Source organism: Cynoglossus semilaevis, chromosome 20 (assembly GCF_000523025.1).
Source record: "Cynoglossus semilaevis isolate Cse_v1.0 chromosome 20, Cse_v1.0, whole genome shotgun sequence".
NCBI classification, from domain to species: Eukaryota; Metazoa; Chordata; class Actinopteri; order Pleuronectiformes; family Cynoglossidae; genus Cynoglossus; species Cynoglossus semilaevis.
The window spans coordinates 14,606,787-14,613,837 of record NC_024326.1 but is presented as its reverse complement, the minus strand read 5'-3'; the positions used below and the strand labels follow the sequence as shown (position 1 = coordinate 14,613,837).

The 7,051-nt window shown below is 48.4% G+C and overlaps 1 protein-coding gene and 1 long non-coding RNA gene across 3 annotated transcripts in view; both read right to left on the bottom strand.

The window, feature by feature from the left end:
- The window catches only part of LOC103396793 (zinc finger E-box-binding homeobox 1-like), a 36,324-nt gene that overhangs the window by 14,908 nt on the left and 14,365 nt on the right, over positions 1 to 7,051 (bottom strand). The gene's annotated exons all lie outside the window — the stretch shown is intronic.
- LOC112486298 (uncharacterized) lies at positions 3,357 to 5,617 on the bottom strand. The gene is made up of 2 exons (XR_003048710.1): positions 5,509 to 5,617; positions 3,357 to 5,446 (listed from the first exon to the last, which is right to left on the bottom strand). It is a non-coding gene; the product is annotated as an uncharacterized LOC112486298 (long non-coding RNA).

Sequence of the window (7,051 nt, the reverse complement as noted above, 5' to 3'; positions counted from 1 at the left end):
GGGGGGGGGGGTGTGGTCTTTCACTTGGCTCAACACACTGTTTCCATACACACCTTACTCTATTATGATCACTGACAAACACACACTCACTGCAGGGCCGTCACATGTAGACTATGTGTAGTAGTACTGCAGTACTGTGTATTTGACTGTATATTATACACACTACTGTTCAAATCATCTTTATATAACCCAATAACTCAGCCTGGTACAACCACTAACGTATGTGTAGTGTGTATTGTAGTGTGTGTTGTGTGTATTGTGTGTGTGTGTGTGTGTGGGTGTGTATCCAGACTAATCAAGACTCTCCAGCTGCTTCCTGTTCAGCCCAGGTGCTCAATCAGACCTCATCAGACCTCTCTCCCTCCCCATGTCAATCTCCACCTCTGTAAAAAAAAAACTCGTCTCCAAGCTGAGACACAGAAAAGACAAAAATACTGTCGGCGGTAGTTGAGCGTCAACCTTGTCCTGAACGACACGTACTTCACTGGAAACATTAACGTATCATCTGCATACACTGAGTCATCTACACCTGCTGGTTAATCAAGGCTGATCAATTACATCAGATCAACCGCTCAAACCGGTGCCTTCCCTGGGGAGGGGGGCCTGGGGGGGGAGTGGGTGAAGGTAGCGGTACTATTTCTGGCACGCTAACAGTTAAATGTAAAACTAATCACTCTGGGTGGACGCCACGCCAGGAAGCTGTATTGTAACAAACAGGAAATGTTGAGCGGGTTCAGATGTAAACAAATGTTCCAGGTTATTGATGTACGGTTCAGTTCCATCCATGACGAAACGAGGCAGCGTTCCACCTCAGCACTGACAGATCAGAGTACTGACAGATCAGAGTACTGACAGATCAGAGTACTGACTGTCAGTGCTGTGACTTTGATGAACCTCTGGAGTTAGAATAACAACAACAACAACAACAACAAGCTTTGTTCTCTCTGTTCTAAAGTGGGTTGTTCTGAAGCGCCACCTGTTGTTACCGATGCTGTAACTTATTTTTCTTTAATGAATTAACTCCTAATAAACCGACTGACAGAAGAGTTCCACACGCTACAGTCACGCTCCTGTAATGACTCCTCCTCTACAGGGGGTGGCAGCACACAGAGGTGTTACTTTACAGTCTCGGTCTGACAGGAGCTGCCTGGAACACACACACACACACACTCTCTCTCTCTCTCTCTCTCTCTCTCTCTCTCTCTGCGCTCACATCAGCTGGAGTTCATCAGTGAGTCATTTCAACAGTAATAAATGAGGAAGTTTGTATAAAGAGAGAAACCGTTTCACGTAAATGTAAAAATCTACCTTCAAGTTCAAGGCTTCACCGGAAAAAATCACCCATGATGCAATGTTGCCCTGATATAATGCTAAGATTTAAGCTATATCAGAGCCACGTGTTTCACCCTGATTTGTGAAAGTATAGCTCGTTTCTGCAGGTACAGCTAGTTGCTGGTTTGAATCCCATGACAAACAACAACTAAATGGATATAAACTTTAAAGTTTCTCATCTGTCATAAAAACAGTAACCTGTGAGAGACGTTTTCTTTTGACCCCGTGTTGAACCGAAATGTCTAAAATGATTGTTGCTGCTGCCTCTTGCAGGGCGTTTCTTTGCAGGGACCGTGCACTTTGACCCCTGACCCCGTGGGGAGGTTTTAGCTCAGACAAAGGACTCTGCTTTTGTGAAAGACTTCCACAGAGAACGGCAGGGGGTTTTTTTCTCTTCAGTCCCACTGAGCTGGTGTTTGTGGAGACTGATCCACACGCTCTTCACCGTCACCGTGAGTGACAACTGCACAATGTGGAGGAATGAACTCTTTCTGACCAAAACCACGGGCCTGAACTTTGACTCTGGGAAACCAGGAACAACTACAGTACCAGGTGATTGAACTAGAATCTGCGACACAAAAAAAAAACCCACCTTTGTTGTGAGCTGGCATCCACGTACAGGAAACTGAATATAGGGAAGTGTGTTCATTGGGGGACATTTGTGATGACTGGTCACTTCCTGTTTACCTCAGTACTGACATCACTTTGAACTGCAGCAACCATCAGACTGTGGTTTTAACACGTTCTTTAACAAGTACTTCATGTTAATGAATTAATGCTACTAAACTACAACCTGGCAGAGTCGGAACAGAACAATCGGTACCGATCGGTACTGGAGAAAAACAAAAGCTTTAAAATAGCACAAACATTTTGACGAGGATGTTCAACATTTACCAGGTCAGACGACCAGTTCTAAAGAAGAAGAAAAAGAAAATGAACCAACACTGGGACTATTTGACTGGGAACTGGTGATAAAAAAATCAATACGCTGATGACTGAGGAGACTGATACGAGACAACGCGCTGTTCCGCTAACAGCCCACCAGGTGGTCCACATGACAGAGAAACTCACGGCTGTAACCAGGTGGTCCACATGACAGAGAAACTGACTCTGGATCAGAGCAGATCAAACACCCACTGCCCCTGAGACAGGATCCAGATCTTGGACCAGGTTCAGTTCAGAACCAGCACAGACTCAGAGAGACCTCTGCAGAACAGAGTTAAAGGCGCTCTGCGCTAACGTTACATCACTCAGGCCAGCGGTCTAATCACAGTGATGTCATCTTCCTGCTCCTCTGACCCACTTCCACGGGCTCTGACAAACAGCCTGGGGAACAAGGGACTGGATTTAGGAGAGAGCTGTCTCTTTAATGGCCTTCTGAGTCTCAGGCTCCGACGGAGGCAGGTCTGAGGGAAGGAACCGTGCGCCGTCTCATGGCTGCCTCGCCTAAAAGGAGCGATTAGCGCTAGCTGAACTGACCCCGTTTTCTTCACGTCTCGGAGCAGACCCGTGGGGATAAGAGAGCAGGGAGGTTACGTAAGCGTCACACACACTTACTACAAAAACCTGAATGACTGTGTGAGCGCCACCTGTGGATGACTGTGTCGTATGACAGGAACAACAGAGAGAGAGAGAGAGCCACAGTGGGAGGAGGGGTGAAGGGGGGGGTCCAGCAGTTACTGGCCTCCTCGGCTTCAGTCGGACCAGCTGTGAAACACAGGCCAGATGAAGGGGGGAGGCAGACGAGGAGAGGGAGAAAAATCAATCCGTGGGCTTGAGTTTCTTTGCCGGGGGGTGGGGGGTGGGGGGGGGCACACACCAGAGTCGGACAGACCAGGGAGGGGCTGATTCAATTTACCTAAGAAGCCCAGCTGTTGGTCAGAGGCTCGGAGCAGAAGAAAGAAGAAGAAAATGTTCTTATCTAATGTACGAGACGACGTACGACAGAGAGGGGACAAAACTATGGTTCCAGGACTTTTCTTTTATCCTAATTCCTTTTTTTCTGTCGGTGCCACTTTGACAGACGTCAACATTAAATCTTGACAACGGCTAAAACGAATCGGCGCTCGTGTCCGTTCACGGCGCCCGTGGATCGTCCGTACGTCACCTGGTTCTGACTCTTTATGATTTGATCACAGATAAACTGCAGTGTGAGCGCAGCCTGACCTTCAGTGAACTTCAGGTTCTCTGGGAGAGCGCGTCGTTCCCCCGTTCCTCGGCCGACTGCGGTCTGCGGCCTTCAGGCTGGACTCCATGTCCTTGGAGTTCACTTTGATTCTGGCTCCGTGGAGGAAGATTAACCTCTACAACAGTAGAGACTGACATTCATCATATGACGTGGCCCCCCGGTGGACAACTGGTTCACCTGACAGCAGGCTGGCCTTATATTACACTGGTTTAGTGCTGCGGCAAATTACACTTCAGTGCAGATGAGCTGGGGCTGCTGGGACATTTGAGGGTCAGGCAGCAGCCAAGTCTCGATGCAGAGACCGAGCTGTGCCACCCTGCTGCTGCTGGGTGAAAGTAAGAGGAAAGAAAAATCTTAAACATTATCCAAACAGGAAGTGGAACACTTCTGCAGCTAGGGTCAGTGAAAGAAGAATCTTTTTTTTTTCTTTAGCAATATGCTGGTCGTTTCTGTAAAAATTGCCGACGAAGTGCAGCTGATCTACAGAGTACGACCGACGGACCAGTGGAAGATCGTGCAGCCAAGCCAGGAGCCACGTTACACCAATCAGTGCTAAAGGGGTCAGAAAGGTCGCATGAAAGAAGGAGGAGCAGGAGGAGGAGGAGGAGGAGGCCGTCTGGAAAGTAGGAGGGATCTGAGCACATGGTCTTTTAACCACATGACACACATTTACACAGACGGATCAAGACTGAAGGAAGAAGCTCAGGGTGGCAGTGGCTGCACAGCACCAGAGGGTGGAGCTGGAGGTGGAGGTGGAGGTGGAGGTGGAGGTGCTCGTGCTCCTGAATCCAATCATGGGAATATAAATGAGTTCCTCCTGCAGCAGCTGCAGGGAAGTCTCCCCTCAGTGGCATCAGACCAAACTCAATTTCCAGCAGCATGACATTAGCTCTCAGATTCCTGAGGCAGCGACGAGTCCTCTCCAAAAACACCACCATCAAAGTCATCAAAGAAGAGACAGGATGTTCTAATTACAGAAGTCACTGTGGCTTTGTTCAACACCTCAACACTTCCAGGTCTTAGTACGGAGTGTTTATCAAAAAAACTGTGAAAATTAGGGCGATACGATACAGAAGAAGGGATGTGAACACAGACTGTGCCGAGCACCAACTGAAACTGAAATAGAACTCACAACTCAGGCTGTCGTTCAATACAAAAAGGAACAGGAAACAACAAAGGCTGTGTTTCTAAAAGCAGTTCTCAGATCTGTTTCCATCAACCGTCACCACACTCGTCGTCGTCGTCGTTTGTTTTCATTCAACCCTCCTTTCAACGACGTGAACGAAGCTGAAATTTTTGTTTTAGAAAATGCGTAAAATACTTAAAATGCCACCAGGAACAAAACACACACACACACACACACACAGCTGCTGGCGTTCTGCCATCACAGTCCACATGTGGAACAGGAAGTCCTCCTTCAGCTCAGTGTCCAGACCCAGATCCCCGTGAAATGTTCCTGCGCCACACTCTCCCTGTCACACAGCCGCCTCTGATCAACGCAACAAACGCCGCTCTGACAGGAAGTGCCGTGAGTGACGCTTGAAGAACGCAGTGAAGTTCCTGAGAAATGAGTTCTTTGTCGTTGTCGTCGTCACCCCCCGCCCTCCCCCCAAGGGTTCTACAGGGTTCAGACACCAGGTGAAGTCGGTGACTTCAACATCAAAATAAAGCACTCAAACTAGACACGGTCAAACAGAGAGGGCGCTGTTTTCTCACTCCGTGGACAGAGCAGACCTAGGCCAGTGTGATTGGTGGAGTTCTCTGTACTGTTGACCTTGTGACCTTTGACACCAGGCCTGACCTGTCACTCTTCCCCACATGTGGGTGTGGCCAAACTCTCCATAAAACTTCCATCATGAGACCGTGACGTTGGGACTGAATTAAACCAAAGAGAAGACGAAGAACTAACAACGACTACACACACACCTGATTCTACAGCAATACCAAAAAAAAAAAACCAACGGCAACCACAACGACTACACACACACCTGATTCTACTGCAATACCAAAAAAAAACCAACGGCAAACGTGTCGTCCATGATGGAAAGCCTGGTTGTTAGGATTAGGATGCTCCTCCTCCTGGTCGTCAACCCAAAGACGCTTGAAGAACGCAGTGAAGTTCCTAAGAAATGAGTTCTACAGGGTTCAGACACCAGGTGAAGTCGGTGACTTCAACATCAAAATAAAGCACTCAAACTAGACACGGTCAAACAGAGAGGGCGCTGTTTTCTCACTCCGTGGACAGAGCAGACCTAGGCCAGGTTTGTGGACACAGTCTGGAAGTGTCACTTTGAATGAAATAAAAATCTGCAACACATTTAAACCTAAAACCCAGCTTTAGTTTTTGTTGCATGCTAACGCCAAAATAAACTGTTAGCCCTCGGGCTTGTAAAAAAACAATTAATAATTTAACACTTGAGTCCTGAAGCTCCTGAGTCACCGCCATGACAGTACAGACCGCTGAGGCAGGTTGGTCAGTTACCACCAACACATCTACAGCCAGGTTTGTCCAGACGATGTTTTCTCACTGATGTCTTTTCAGTTTAGACCGGGGCTCCTTTCATATCCATTAGGCTTTGAGTCTCGAACAACGCACGGCCTCCAGGCAATCTGGTAATGTGGAGTCAGCCGGCTAATCATAGATCAGATCAATACACCACTCTACTGTATTTGCCTCGTAAACCGCCAGGGTTGACTCCGCAATGCAGTGGTTTGCGTCCTGTTAGCCTCCACCTGGACGGTCCAGGAGACGCCGCCAACACTGACCACACACACCAGCTCTGGAGAACCCCAGGGTTTCAGGGTGAGGTACAGGGTTTGGAGGTGCTCTGGTTGATCAAAAACCTCTGATCCACAACAGGGCTTCAGCAGGTACCACCGGGCCGTGGTCCTGGACTCCCACTCAGCTCTTCTTCTCCGTCTGTTCTCTCGCCTGTTCAGTATTCACGTCACACTCGCTCTCGCTCCGACACAAACCTCCTTGGGAAATGGGTCGCAGAACTGCAGATTTTTTCTGCGGATTACAAAGAGCTGTTTCCATTCAGTTACAGTCGAACATTAATGTAAAAAAAAACCTGCCGTGTGTGAGCTCACGCCGTGACAGAGGTGTTCCTCACTGCTATCACCGACGGAGCTGGGCTACACCGAACGACAGTTAGCACCGCAAGATAACTGCGCTGACCTTAGCTGCCTGAGGTCGTAGGTCAGATCATATAACATGAGTATGAGAGCACGACGAGGGGAAGGGTTAGGAGTGGAGCTACGGACAGAACCAGAACTCTTGTCAGTAATCAGGGGCTGTAGAAAAGTTCAGGAACATCACGCTGATGACTGATCATCATAAAAAACCAAAACCGTTTACACCGCCCATAATTCGCTTCACAAACGCATCATCCAAATCATCCAATCAGCTGCTTCAACACATTCAAACAAACAGATGGAGAGGGGACAGAACCACAGCTCCTCCATAGTCCATACCTCCGTCCTCCACTGCCGACTGACTGACGTGGTGTTCCTCCATCAGACTACGGC